Below are 15,664 nucleotides of genomic sequence, written 5' to 3'. Positions count from 1 at the left end.
CTGATGGAATAACTAATCCTGTAAAACATTTCCAGGCATATGAAGAAAAATAAAATCATCACAAGTAGTAAGAAGGGATTAACAAAAGGAAAATCATGCTTGACTGACTTGATAACCTTACATGATGAAATTACAGGCTTCATAAACAAGGGGAGAGCAGTGGAGAGGAGAAATCGCTCTCTACAACTACCTGAAAGGAGGTTGTAGTAAGGTGGGGATTGTTCACTTCTCCCAAGCTACTAGTGATAGAATAAGAGGAAACAGCTTCAAGTTGCTTCAGGCCAGGTTTAGATTTGATATTAAGAAAAATGTCTTCACTGAAATGGTTGTCAGGCACTTCTCCAGGGAAGTGGTAGAGTCACCATCCCTGGAGGTATGTAGATGCGGTGCTTAGGGACATGGTTTAGTGGTGGATTTTGCAGTGTGCTATGTTAATGGTTGGACTTGATGATCTTAAAGGTCTTTTCCAACCAAAATGATTCTATGATTCTATTCTATATACACAAGGAAGGATGTAAAGAAGACAGAGACAGTCTTTTTATCAGCAGTGTTCAGTGATGTGGCAAAAGGAAATGTGCTTGAACTGAAGCCCAGGAGGTTCCCTCTGAACAGGAAAATCTTTTGTACTGTGAGGACAACTGGCACAGGTTGTCAGGAGTCTCCCTCCATGGAAATACACAAAAACTCTCTGAAGATGGTCTTGGGCAACTGGCTTTAGGTGGCTGTGCTTGCACAGGGGCATTGGACACTGACTATCAGAGGTTGCTTTCAACCTCAACCATTCTGTGATTCTGTTATAAAACTCACCAGTCCGGAAGTGGAAAAAATATATTCATTTATGTTTCTCTATCCAGCTGATCTCCTTGTTCTATCCAGTCCTATTTCTGTCCTTCAAGATTTCTATAATGGCAAGTGTTCGTAGCTAGAAAACAAGGAGCTTATATCACAAAATGCATTTGGAAATCTTGCTCTCATTCAGGTGTGCCCATTTTTGCAACTAGATTTTATCAGAAATTGAATAGTCATCCTACTCCTTCTAATTAAGGGTTAGCAGAAAATTTCTGGCTTTTATTATGTCCTTCAAATGCAGTTTTTCCTTTTCACTACTTCACTGCGAGAGGAGAGCTGAGATGAGACCTTAGAGACCTGAAGGATAGATCACCATTAGCTTATTTTTCTTTTTTTTTTTTTTTTTCCTTTTTTTTCCGTTTTTTTTCCTTATACACCCAGGATGCTTTTTTGAAGTGGATTTTCTAGTCATCTGCTTTTGCTTGGCTTTAGCTCAGGTGGAAGAAACTAGTGCACCTAATGCTAATTGCCATTCAGTCCACAGGATCAGACTGGAGCTAGACTGCACTGAAGCCCCTCAAATATGTATAGTACTTGTCCTCCAAACCAAATGTTTTTCTCTACAAATCTCCTCCTAACAAGCCACACTACTTGTTCTGTAGCCAAGCCGCAATCCACAAAGGTCAAAAGAGCAGTTGCTGCAGGGTTCAGAGGAAAGGTTAGGTGGGTCATGACTCTCAATCATCTGTGAATAAAAGGGCAGACAATTTACGCATTTTGTAAGAGCTCCTAAAGAATCATGTTTTATATTACAGTTCAAGAAATAAAGGTTAAAGTTCATTTTCCTTTTACATAAATTTACATTCTTAACCACTGCTGACCTGGACTGGATTTCATGGAGAGCCCTACAGATACTGACAGCATATTCTCCCATTACTGGCTTATTGGATCACCCAAGGATATTACATCTTCTAAACCATGACAATCTAAAAGATCTTCTAAGCCAATTTTAGACTGGTAATTTTAGACTATAATAATAAACTTTCAATACCATCACGAGTTTTTCTCCTCCAGACTGCTTTCGATTGCTAGAGTCAAAGACCTGGGAGAACTCCCTGTTGCTAAATGTTACTAAATATATAAACACACACATTCATACAGATGTAGATAGATAGATAGATAGATAGATAGATAGATAGATAGATAGATAGATAGATAGATAGATAGATAGATAGATAAACATTCTCATGTAAGAGCCCGTAGCTGAACAAAGAAGTTCAGAATTGACTCCTGGGAGTCCTCTGCTACTATAAAGCTGAAAAAGGCAAATACTGTATTCTCCCATGGGAGAGTAATTTATGAGAATCCAAAAGCATAACACACAACAGGAATATTTCTATGGCAGGATATCTGTAGGAGCAGAGAAACAGAGCTCAGCACTTCACAGTAGTCTATTAAATTCCTTCTCCCACAAAGAAAGGTTCTAAGAAAAAATTCTGTAGGACTGAAAAAGCCCAAAGTGAAAAAGAATAAAAGACTGCATACTCTAGATTAGTGAAAAAACTCCTAAAGTTTCAAGAATTAACTGCATAAAGAATAGTAAATAATCAGTAAAGAGAGGTATGGACTAATACAGCTATGTCTACAAAGGCCTGTGGCCCTTACACAGAGGGTCCTGGGCTGGCTTGTGTCCAAACTGCTAAGAGCCCCTGCAACTAGCCTCATCTACGGAGAGCCAACTGAAGATGTCCAAAATGACATCATAAACCAAAGAATTCAGCAATTAAGATGGCCAGGGGTTTATGTCTCAATACTACCTCCTGAATTTGGGTTTTTTTTATTAGTTTGTATGAGTCTAAAATGCTAAGCCAAAAAAGATTAAGAGGGGGAAAAAAAAAGATGGTGTAGGAAAAGAAAATGTCTTTTAAAATAACCAGCTTCTCATGGGATTTAACCTTTCTATCAGAGTCTGAAATTTAAAAATCTTATTTTAAAATAAAGATAAATAGCAAAAAGGGGCCTCAAAAGACACAAATAAAATACTATAAAATCCAGATATAGTTTTTTTACAATATGAAGTGGAACTTCAAAAATACAACCTGTCTTTAAATATGTTGACCATGTGAAAAGTGCTGCTTATTTTTAGATTCAGTAACACTCCCTAGGCTTTTTTTCACTAAAGATGCAAATGCACAGATATGCTCTGCCACAATGAGAATTCTTCATTAAAGCTGGTTAAAAACAAGACATTTCAGTTTCTTTCAATAAAATTTAAAGTTTTCCTAACACAAATGCCAAGAAGCAATTCTATTTTTACAAGTAATAACATATTTTAAGCCATTAGAGATTACTAGCTCTTACTACCATTTTTTCAAGTAATTCAGTTGCTCTGAGTAACACGTGTAATAAAATGTGGATCTATTGATTTATAGGAACTTTGACAATCAGTCTATAACTTCTACCTGCAACATCAGTTTTTATAATAAACATTTTTAAGACCATACAAACTGTTATATATTACTAAAAGTAGTGCAGAAATTACATTTACTTCTGTAAAATAAAAATGAGAGTATTGCTAACCATTAAAAACTCCACCATATTGAGTATTTTTATTTATGTAGTTAGTTCAGATTTATTAGTTGCAGTTTCTCTGAAATCACAGTTTCTTTTTCCAGTCTAAAATGTGCATGATTATGTGGTGGAAGCTAATGTGGAAAGACAGAGCATTATCTCCCTGCTGCACATTAACCTTGACTTGCATACCATCATAAAAGCTGTAGTAAGAGAATCTGAATAATATTAGATTAATTTACGATTTTGCAAAATGGGCAGAAAGTACAAATGCTACAACTGTATTGCAATTAATAAGATTTACAAAATATATGGTGTTCTTATGTAGCTTAAATATGTGATCATGGAATTTTAAAATGTCACCTGGGTTTCCCAGTAAAAAAATGTAACTCAATACATTCTGTCCTTTTGCAATAAGAGAGATTAGTAGTCTTTTCACTGGATTTCAGATTTCTGTCCCAAGTCTGTGAATTAGTCTGCACAGAATACCTAGTCAGTAAATCATGCTTCATAGTTTCCCTTCCTAATAAATATAGAAGTGAAATGTAAAGGATAATACTTCGTTTAAAATTGTTTTATGGACAAGTGCAGTAATAACAATGAATATCCTAAACCAATATTGAACTCCACAGAATTTTCAAGAAACTACATAAACCACGGGAAATTATATTATGGGAAAAATGCTGATTTGAAGAGTACAGTGGAGAGAACATAAAATATGTTTTTAAGAAATACCTGCTGCACTAGAGAATTAGCTAGGAAATTATAGTGAACAATTTATTACTGTCAAAGAAAAATTGGCACAAGTACTTTAATAGATATTATTAAATTTCTTCTTTACATAATTATTCTATATTTCTCTGTTTTTAAAAACTGTGAAAATAAGAAATCTGCTTACTTATTTCAGAAGCTCCTAAAGGTGACTACAAATACTTTAAGCAGGCATAATTCACTGATTTCAGACCTTTATGCTTAGCTATCTTAAGATATATTGCTTATGTGTAATTATCATTTAGTTGGGTGTGGATTGTAAGCTGTGTGGTGATAAAACGAACACCCACAAACCATCTTTGCTCTCCATCTCCATTCACTAGCAATCTGCTAGAAGGGATTTAAGTGTCACTTACTGCACAGTTGCTCATATGGTGTTATATACTAATAAAAGCCAAACAGAATATGGTCATCTGAAATCACCATGTATTACAACAGATTTACTCTGCGTATATAACTTACATTGCAGCAGTAGATGGGACAGTGGTTCCTTAGTGTTACTTCAACTAATAATAAACCAGTTAGCTTGGATATTGATAGCAAGATAACAAGGATGGCACTGAGGCCGTTGTTTGCTAAACTATTATGACTGTTATGCAGCTTTTAAGACCCTATATCCTGACTTAAGGTGTTCCCTTATATGAGGTCATAGAAATGCACAATCACAGAACTGTAAAATTGTTTGGGTTGGAAGGGACCTTCAAAGACCATCTAGTTGCAACGCCCCTGCCTTGGGCAAGGACACCTCCTACTAGACCAGGTTGCTCAAAGTCCCATCCAACCTGTTGAAAGGTTGGTGTCAATGAAGCTCCCTCACTGGCTGGCCTAGCACTGGATCCAGGACTGGTGATACTCTTTTATTTATCTAACTTTCTTCTCCTATTCTCTCTCTTCCTCTTTCTTCCTGAATCATTTAGTAACCCAAGGCCTAACCCATTTTTTTCTCAGATCATGCAGCTTGAACATATATGTATTGTGACTTCTGGGATCAAAATAATCAGCCTTTAAGATTGAGCAGCCTGAGAATATCAGCTTTTATGAGTTATTCCTTCTGTAGTGTTGATTAAAGGTAATGTTCAAATACAGACCTGGAGTGTTGTTTCACCTTAAACCGATCAAGGGGTATCAAACTGTCAAACATTTCCTCGGACCATGACATTTTAATCACTCTCCCCAGAAGAATCAAGTCTGAGACTAAGATTGGATCCAGTTGCACCTAGTCTACTCTCTGAGAAGGTGTTTAGAAAGCAAGGGGATCCAAGCTGAATCTCCCCAGGTTGTCTTGTCTGGGTTGTGACATATAATTGGTGTCGGCGGCAGGATACCCCTTTGTATCAGAAGGTCTGGTGGGGCACTGGACCTCCTCCTTGTCTGTTTAGGAAGAGAGCCCACTATGTGATCTTTTAGCTTGTAATGGGAGAGATCTGAACAGTGGTGAGCCATGGCTGCCTGGAAAATGCCTGTGCTCAGTTGTTCCCTGATCATTAAACAGCTGAAGGATGTGCAGTTCTGGGAGCTGCATTAATGGGGGCCTGGAAAGAAAAGCATCAGAAACTGTGAAGCTCCTAAGGGATACTGACTCTCCACCTGGTAAATACGGGCACGGAGAGTGGGGAAGTGACCTCTAAGCAATAAGCTGGGAGAGGTTCAAGCAGGTGCTGCAGAACTGCTCCCCTGTTATTGAAAAACTGAAGGAATATAAAGCATACCCTACACCACCAGGAGTGGCATAGGCCCAAAATAACTGGCATGATCTAAAGGTTGTAGCAGATGGAATTATGATGCTCGTGAAGGAACAAAAGATGCAGTCAGGAAAAGGAAAAGGGGGTTTGCGGCAACAATCAGCTCCCCTGAAAACATCACAGATGTAGAATATACTACTTTGAAATCAGAAAGTGAAGTACTGAAGACATTACTGACTTTAGAAAAAGAGTATAGAGAGAAATTTGGGACACACCAAATGCTGTCCTCAATCTCAGCTAAACAAATTTGCAAACTAATACACTGTGTGGATCCTCACACTTGGGACAGAGACTTTGGGGATGACAATAACAATGATAAATTAGTAGAAGATTCTGTGCCCCAGAACCTGAACCTATTTGTCCATTGATCAAAACTGAAACTGCAGATAAAGGAGAAGATATTTGTGCTACTGTACAAACTGTCCCATGGTATGCCACTGTATTAAAATGACAAGAAAAGAATTCCAGGTGTCTGGAGGAATCTGAGATGGAATATATGTGGTGAATTTCCCCATGGAGAGGGACCAAATCTTCTTAATGGGAAGAAGCAGAAAAAAAACTTGCTTTCCTGGGCAGAAAAGTGAGCCACCCTGCTCAGAGAGTGTTGGTATTGCAATGGCTCACAGATAAAGGTGAGGATTTGCATCCCAATAGGACAAAAAAAGGTGTGTGTAGACTTCCTTATTGACCATGGGGCCCAAATGTTGGTAATTACAAGAAAAAAGGCAGAGGACTTAAAAACAGAACCCAGTCACAGAAAAGTGAGCTACAGAGACATTGATGGGGTCACAAAAGAGTATCCCAGAGTAAAAATTACTTTATGGCTGCTTAGTAAACAGAGGCTAACCCGTGCTGAAGTGCTGGTGGGAGCTGCTAGTACTAACATCTTAGGGTTTGATTCGCTGTCAATGAATGTTTGATTTTGTAGACATGAAAACTTTCTGATGGTACAGTCTGGAATTTTGTCAGAAAGTGTAAAATATCATAGACAGCATTAGGGGTGATGTGGGCTGGTAAGAGTGCAATTGAAATAATAGATTTGCTAGAGGTATGTATGCCTCTAACCCCCTCAAACATTACAAATATAAAGCAGTACCCTCTGTCATCTGCCATAAGCTAGGGCATTGATAGGGTGGTAGCAGACTTAGAAGGAAAAGGTATTGTCACTTTCATGCACTTTCCTTTTAATTCTGGCTGGCTGGCTAAAAGGCCAAAGACCAGCAGTGCTTACCCACATCATCCCTTTAACCACTGCAGTGCCAAATGCCTCTGAATTGGTAACTCAAACTCAGGGAGCATCCCAGTCATGGATGGCAACCCTAGATATAAAAGACATGGGGTTATTATGATTCCACTCCAGGAGCGTGACATAGTGCAATTCACTTCTACCTGAAAAGGGCTGCAATACATATTTAACAGATTTCCCCCAGGATATAAGCATTCCTTCACTGTTGCTCATAATGCTCTAGCAAAGGTTTTGGCAAAAAATTCCCACCTTACAGGGTGTTAGAATATATCGATATATTGACAATATACTAGTAGGAGGGGAGAGCCCAGAGGAGGTCAAGCATACTATGGAAAATATATGAGGATAGTTAACAGGACTGGACATTCCTCAGTCTAAGAATCAAGGACCAGCACAAGAGGTTCAAATCATGGGAATGGACTGATCGGAATGTGAATGCTTCAGAATTGCTAATAATAGAACTGAGACTAAGGTTGGATCCAGCTGAACCTACGATCCCCTCTGAGAAGATGCTTAGAAAGGAAGGGGGTCTAATCTGAATGTCCTTGGATTGCCCTACCCACATTGTAACACTAGTATTTGAAAGTTGGTTTCTGGGAAACTTTTGGGCTAATGAGGTAAGTGCCTTTTTATCTGGGTGCTTAAATGGTTGGGTGATGCTGGAAAGTAAATAGAACCAAGTGGTGGTGAGACCCAAAAGATGATTTAGTTACCCAGTATACAAGGTAGGCAGGATTTAAGAGAGTAAGATTTGGTTTTCTTCCTATAAACAAGTAGAACAAGCATCCTACAACTTAGATTCTCACTTCAGTTTCAGCATTTAAAATCAGTTTTGACTGGTTTGGGGCTAGGGTATGTGTGTGTGTGCATGTGAGAGTGGCACCCTCTAGATCCTTGATGAGGGCAAGCATTTAAGAGCATCTGTCTGAAGCACTGGTTTCAGGCTCATCTGGCTGCTGATCACATACAACTATTTGGCAAATAACTAGGTGAGGAGGCTTTTACTTTGATTAAAGATGGATTCAGGACAATACAGTCTTGTGTGCATCAAGAGTGAATATATAAGAAAAAGCTTCTTACAGCACTCAAACTCGAACTCATTAAGACCCTAATAAAATACTTATGAGGGAAGAAAAAAATCTATTCAAGTAAAGAGTACACTTCCGCAGTCTTTTCAAAAACTAAACTCACACATGTAATACAATTTAAAGGTAATCTGGAAGAAATACTGAAGAAGGAAAATTAGCTAGGAAAACCACATATGCAAAATTTACCCATATTCCAAAAAGCATATCTACAGAGATTTAGGGCAAACAAAATATACTATATTCTGATAACATACTTAGTTAATGTCCATATTTAAGCCAATTTATGCATCTGTGTTCTTTCATATATCAATACAATTTCCTGTTCTGTAGAAAAAGAACATGCAAATCTGTTCACCATATTAGAAAAGAAGGTCTTTAAAAGCTCTTTTCCTATTAGCAGTTTGGAAAAGGAAAATATCATGATATATCAGCCTTGCCTCATACCTGGAAGGAATTGCTTTGAGTCCCAGCAAGGAAAAGTCTAAATGATTATGACTCTAATCTAGGTGTAATCAAGTTCATTCACTCTGTGTATTCTTGTCTGGGAGGAACATTTTTCTGCTGAAAAGCAGAATACCGCTAATTAGATCAGAATGAAAGCTGTGTTTTTCTCTGCTGGAGAACTGTAACTCAAATTGATGTGAGAAAAACTGGCAGGGTAAGTTAAATGAAGCAGTGTTCTTCTTTGGGTCAGGCAGCAGAACATCAAAAAGCAGCAAGGATCACTTTTTAACACATATGTACATTCATTGTAGAAAGGGTAACACCACATTTTGTAACTAAATATGTTCCAAAAATGAGAAAGCAATTATTTTAAGGCCAAACAAGAGCTGCAGATTTACATGTCTTCCTAGGGTTTCAAAAAGTAGGAAAAGAAAGAACATCTTTAATAGTTGTATGCAGAACACTGCTAATTGCTATGACATCTAGAAAGCTGTGGAAAGATTGGTAAGAAGAGAAACTGATTTATTTACAATGAGAAGTTAAGAGTACCATTAATGGCTATCTTGCAATTTTAACTGAGGAAATAAGGTCTTTAATTTATTTACTATGTATCTAGTCTTAACTCACAAGGGAACTACATCTCATGCAAAAGAAGTTTTATGATTCTTTTCCCCACATTTGTGGTATTTCAGTATTTGGAACATGAGATAAAAGTCAATGAGACACTAAAAAAGCAGGAAGGGCATTGAGAAAAACTTACATCAGACATTTAGTTGGCAAGATGAAAATACCTTTAACTTAAGTTAAACTTCAGACTGAATGGAAATTTCTGTTAAAAATATTTTTATGTCATATATTTAGGAAACCTGGTACTTCAACTTCTATATAATGTTTTTTCTTACAGAATCTATTTAAAGAAAACAAGTTAAAAACTGTTTATAAATGTATAACTACCCCAGATTTTGTTATAATTATTTACTTTGAACTCCCCATGAAACTGGTATATTTGTTCAACCATTATTAAGGTCTGTATGTCCTTTTTCTCTCACATAAACATATCTTTTTTTTCCCTTTGAGTCTGATATGTAAGGAGCCTGTAAGATGGCTGGGGAAGACCTGTTCACTAGGGCATGTAATAGGACAAGGGGTAATAGTTTTAAGCTAGAAAAGGGTAGATTTAGGTTGGACATTAGGAAAAAGTTCTTTAATATGAGAGTGATGGATCACTGGAACAAGTTGTCTAGAGAGGTGGTAGAGGCCCCATCCCTGGAGACATTAAAGGTCAGGCTTGATCGGGCTCTGAACAACCAGCTCTAAGTGTGAGATGTCCCTGCTTATTGTAGAGGGGTTGGACTAGATAACCTTCATAGGTCCCTTCCAACCCAAGACATTCTACTATTTTATGATATCTTCTGTCTCCAAATTAAAAAATGTTCTTCTCCCCTGCTGTGGGAAGGTGAGCATTGGCTCGCAACACCTGCTCTTCTACAACTGTTTAGTATGAAGCCCAATTTCATGAACAGTAAGGCCATATACACCAGGATATAATATATTAATTAAAAATAAAACAAATATTTGCAAGGCAGTATCACAACAAATGGTCACATTTTGTGAAGGATTAAAATGGAATTTTGGACAGCAAACTGAATGAATACCAATTTTTTGTTGGGGAAAAGGGAGGAATTAATTGTCTTCTCCTCTCTTCTGCAGTCTAACTGCACACAGAGAAAGTCAGAAACCAGGTTTAAACCAGTTAAGATAAGACATTATAACCAAATATTTTTCAGTCAGTGTTTTCAGATGATGATAAACTACGAAGTTCAGTGAGCAATGATTACAGGAAAAAATCTGCCTAACTAAATTGCTGTGGACGATGTATTTTTACTTCAGTAACTAAGAAAAAAACCTCACCTAAATGAGAAAGAAGTTATTAAATCATGGCACTTGGTGCATAATAAGTTCTAAGTATGACATGAAAATCAATATTTTATTAAACGTTTGCAACTTAAACTCTGTTGTGAATAGTGCAGTCCTGCTTCTTACAGAAAGAAAACCAGACAGTTGCCAGTATAAGAAGCACTGTAATAATGAACTGGCTGGGAATACTTGGCAAACTTACTTGTAGTTGGAAAATGCTGGCTATGCTAGGCCTGGGAGAAAAGTCTAGTTGCAACTAATAAAGGCAGAATACGAAGGGCAAAAGAGTGAGGTTAGCATGTTCCCCTGAGAGCTGGACGAGGCAACTCTTGTACCGTTAGTCTCCAGCACCTACTGTGCAAACAAGGGTGCTTCCAGCACCATTTGCTTCACCTCTTTTCAGTCTGTTTTAAAATAAAATACTTCTCTCCTTCTCAGGAAGGGCCAAAATGCTTACACTAAGGCAAGGAATAAGTGTTATATATGATTTGCCAACTAAGGTCCCTGGAGAGAAGCTGCAAACACTTTTGTCATGCTCCTTGCAATTTCTAATAAACTATTTTCAGTAGCTCACTGTTCTGTACTGGATATTGGTAATACTATTCTAATAAGTTCCAAAGACACAGGTTACTCTGCAGCTGCTGTATCCTTCTAGCTTGCACATTTAGGTGAAACCAATCTTCTTTCCGTTCAGTTTTGGACCAGAGTGGGCACACACCATTCTAAGACGGAGATATAAGGCCCTGATACATCATAAATTATTATTTCCAAGGAAATTGCTGATAGCAGTGGTGACAATGCATTTGTAAACTGGGGGAAGGTCCTGTTTGGTTATAAAATGGGACTTTAAGGAACAATACTTTTTAAGGAAAAGTCTACAGCAGAAGTTGTTAAAACATTCTTAAAAATCTAAACCAAAGTATTCTGATTTATTCTAAAGTTATGAAAAAAGATTTCTATTTATCTTACAGAATTCTATAGCAAGAAAACAAGTTTCATTTGAAAACTTTGTCTTCACTTGCAATACACTTTCAAATAAACTTATTTTTGACTGGACAATGTCAGCTGCCCAATAACAAGCATTTTATGATAATTTGAGCTGCACTTGAAAACTGAGCTGGATTTGACACCAGGTAAGTGAGATTACTTCATTCAGTGTGCAGAAAATAAAAGGGAATACTGCTGGGTTTTCTGTGGAAAGCTGTTAAAACAACTTAAAATTCTTTGTCCAAAACTAGTAAATGACTGCAAAAAGCTCAACTCATCTCAGCAACAACAAATCAGATTTTTTTTGTCCTTCTCAAACCATTTAACGTATGTTCACATTTATCCTGGAATATTGTTACTCAAAACAAGAAATACAAACTCTAATGGTCATTTTTAATAGAACCTTGCAGGAAATTTTATTTTAAGACTGCTGGCCAAAGGTAACAGTGCTGTTATATTATAGTTTTAAGTTTGTTTCTGTCTCTCAGGATTAATTTGATTTTGATTAAGTCTGATATGGATTCATGAAGGCCCTTGAAAAATTAAATTACCAAGCATATCACAAACGCCTTCTGTCATGATCCTTCTTCTGGATTGATCCAAGATGGATTTCAGAGCACTTCTACATGTCTACTGATAAATAATTGTTAAGGAATATACTTAAATAAGCACATCATTAGATGTCTCCACAGATGTTTAATGGAATGTAATCATTCCATGCTGAAAAAATATTAAAGAAGTATCAGTCATTAGAGAAAAAGGAAAAAAAAATACCTTGCTATATTGTTGGCAGCTTTAAGGATTTTACCAGTTTGAGCTTGTAAGCAGAGAACCCACAGCATTTTTTTATCAGTTCATGAATGTGCACAGTGTTTATATAATTATTCCTTTCCACAGGTGAAAGAATGTATGAACAATAAATACATTGTGACCTTCCTGCAAAATGATTTTACCTTTAAAGATGGATCATGTACGTTGATGCTTGGCTACATCCAATACATTAATATTTATTAAACTGACAGAAAGTCAATTTCATCATAATGTATTCTGTACCAGAAAGCAACAAGAAAAGATGTACCAGGATTAAAACAAACAAACAAACAAAAAAAACCAACTAAAAAAAGCATTTCTTTCTGTAAATGTCATTGAACATTTTAATTGGAAAAAAGTCTTCATAGACTCTAATTTATAAGTTGCACACAAAATGAAAAAAAAACCCACCCTCTATATATTCTTATCATGCACTGCTTTAGGAGTTCACCGATTTCCAAGTTCAATGATAGTTTTAAGTCAAGAAGGTCAAGTGTCTTCAACAGTCTGCAATGCCTGACAGGAGTATAATATCTGTAACTCCTAAGGTAGTACTGGGAGAATGTGAAATCATATAGTCATCATTACTAAACAGGCATTTATGAATAGCTGATAATAAGGGCAGCTATTATGATTTGTCATGCCAGATACTTACAAGGTTATATGAAATAAATCACATTTGACATAAACCAAAACCATCATGGAAGTTTTCTTAAAGACAGCAAAAGTATCCAAATTAATGTACTGAGAGAGATAATCCAGAAATGCAAAAAAACCAGGCCATTTTGGGCTCTGAAAATAAAAAATTGCCATACACAATAATTGCTTTATCATATCCTTACTGTACTGAGTTTAATGTGAGTGTACACTGCATATGTTTCCAGTAGTTCAGTTATTTTAGATGAATGCACACATGAGGTGCAAAAAGAAACTGTTATACGACATGGTCATTTAATTATCTAGTGTATTATATTAATGGTTCCAAAGGATAGAAAATACAAAACTTCAACCTACTCCTTATGTTACAATTCCATACTACAAAGCCATTACAATTAAAAAGTGATAGCAAAAATCAGGCACTGAAATTCAGATCCTACTTTAACTGTTCCTAAAACTTTAATCTAAAACTAATCCTTTGTGTCTGGTCTTGAAAGACCATTATTTTCACATCTCAGCCATCTGGGAGTTGTTTTCTTCTAATGAGATAAGTAGTACAAGCCGTTCACAGAGATCATGAGAGCTCTTTTCTGTATGGTGGCTTTAATGTGCAATTTAAATGCACCTTGATGCACATTGGTGTTCCAGGGGGTCCAGAAATGCCTGACAGAGAAGGGACTGAGAAGTATTTCCCAATTCAGTATGATTAAGCACACCATCAATCTTTTCTGTTCATAGACCATGAGCATTTTTAGAGTTTGAACTAAAGTGACAAACACTACCCCAAATATGCTATTTTGTAACTGCATCTCAAAACTTTAGGCTTTCAAGATGGCTTTTTTTGGTGCTGACTTTTAAACATATATCTTTATATGGTGAATATTATATTAAACAAAGACCAATAAATTTGTATGTAAAACCACAGTCCAACAGAGTAATATCCGACTTGCAAATGGAACAACACGGGATGTATTAAAAAGCTGAATATCAGGAAGGCCACTGAGCTAAGTGGCACTTATACCAAAATCCTGCAAAGTTTCCTGTGGCATTTATATCACTGACAAAAAATTACCAGACTGAAATAATTTAAACAAATAAACAAAAAAGGATTAACTTTTATGTACTGTTATAAAATTATGTTAGGAATGAGATCTGCCAGAACAGGAAAGCTTATAGAAAAACTGTTCTAACAGAGAGTCCTCATGAAAGTGCCTCAAAAGAAAGATTAAACTAGAAGTACTATAATTGATGTATTTCACCTTTATTTGAGGAAGCACTTGGGTAAATTGTCCTATATGAACCATAAAGTTCAAAGGTTTATGAAGCACTGCCAGTGTGTACATTTGAATGCAAACCTGAACGATTGGAACCCTGGAATAAAACAAGAAATTATTTTTCCCTGGAAAATATTGGAAATATAGCTAATACTAACCCTTTGTAAGCCAATACTAACCCTTTGTAAGCTTAATAAAATGTGCCCTGGCATCCAGCAGGGCCAGCTGAGTCCTGGGGGGCATGAAGCATCGCATAGCTAGCTGGTCAAGGGAGGTGATTGTCCCACTTTATTCTGCACTGGTGCGGCTCCATCTTGAGTACAGTTTTGGGCACCATAGTACAAAAAAGATATAAAGCTACTAAGGAGTGTCCAGAGGAGGGACACGAGATTGGTGAAGGGTATATGGGGGAAGCCGTATGAGGAACAGCTAAAGGCACTGGGTCTGTTCAGCCTGGAGAAGAGGAGACTGAGGGGAGACCTCATCACAGCTACTGCTTCCTCATTATGGAAGGAGAAGGAGTAGGCGCTGACCTCTTCTCTCTGGTGACCAACAATAGGACACAAGGGAATGGTAAGAAGGTGTGCAGGGGTAGGTTTAGGTTGGACATTAGGAAAAGATTCTTCACCCAGAGGGTGGTGGAGCACTGGACTAGGCTCCCCAGGGAAGCAGTAATGGCACCAAGACTGACAATATTCAAGAAACATTTTGACAATACCCTCAAGGACACGGTGTGAACTTTGGGGTTGCCCTGTTCTGGGGCAGGAATTGGACTTTGTGATCCAGGCTGTCTGAGGAGGTGGTTGAGCCACCATCACTGGAGACATCTAAAAAGACAGATGTGGTACCAGGGGACACGGTTTAGTGATGGACACGGCAAGTTAGGGTAGTGGCTGGACTTGATGATCTTGAAGGTCTTTTCCAGCCAGAGTGATACTGTGATACTGTGATACTGTGATACTGTGATACTGTGATACTGTAATAAAAGCATAACTGTGATAGCAATTCAGTGCTGAGTATCTGAACTTCTGCTTCTCCATTACACATGAACAATAGAGGTAGAAATGCATACATGTGGCACCCCAGCATTTCTCTGTGTTATCATCTAATTTCTGTGCAACAACAAAGTTGTGATGCTGAAAAATCTTATTTAAAGTACATCCTTGCTATAGCCTCAAAGTTTCATTCCGTAGCTAATTAATTAAAAATCCGCTATCAGTGACTTACTGGAGATACATGTACTTACCAGTTTTCTTCTTTTCATCTGATCTGTCTAAACAAGTCGATAACACATAAAGAAGACAACTGGGTGCCATATGTATACAAAGCTTTGCCCATAGGGAAGTGTTTGGTCAAGTTTGGTCTCAG

General features: G+C 37.2%; 1 protein-coding gene across 1 annotated transcript in view; it reads right to left on the bottom strand.

The window, feature by feature from the left end:
* Window positions 1–15,664, bottom strand: part of GPC5 (glypican 5) — a 686,278-nt gene that overhangs the window by 225,539 nt on the left and 445,075 nt on the right. The window lies entirely within an intron of this gene.

The sequence above is a fragment of the Apus apus genome, chromosome 1 (genome assembly GCF_020740795.1).
Source record: "Apus apus isolate bApuApu2 chromosome 1, bApuApu2.pri.cur, whole genome shotgun sequence".
NCBI classification, from domain to species: Eukaryota; Metazoa; Chordata; class Aves; order Apodiformes; family Apodidae; genus Apus; species Apus apus.
This window is presented reverse-complemented; position numbering and strand designations above follow the sequence as displayed.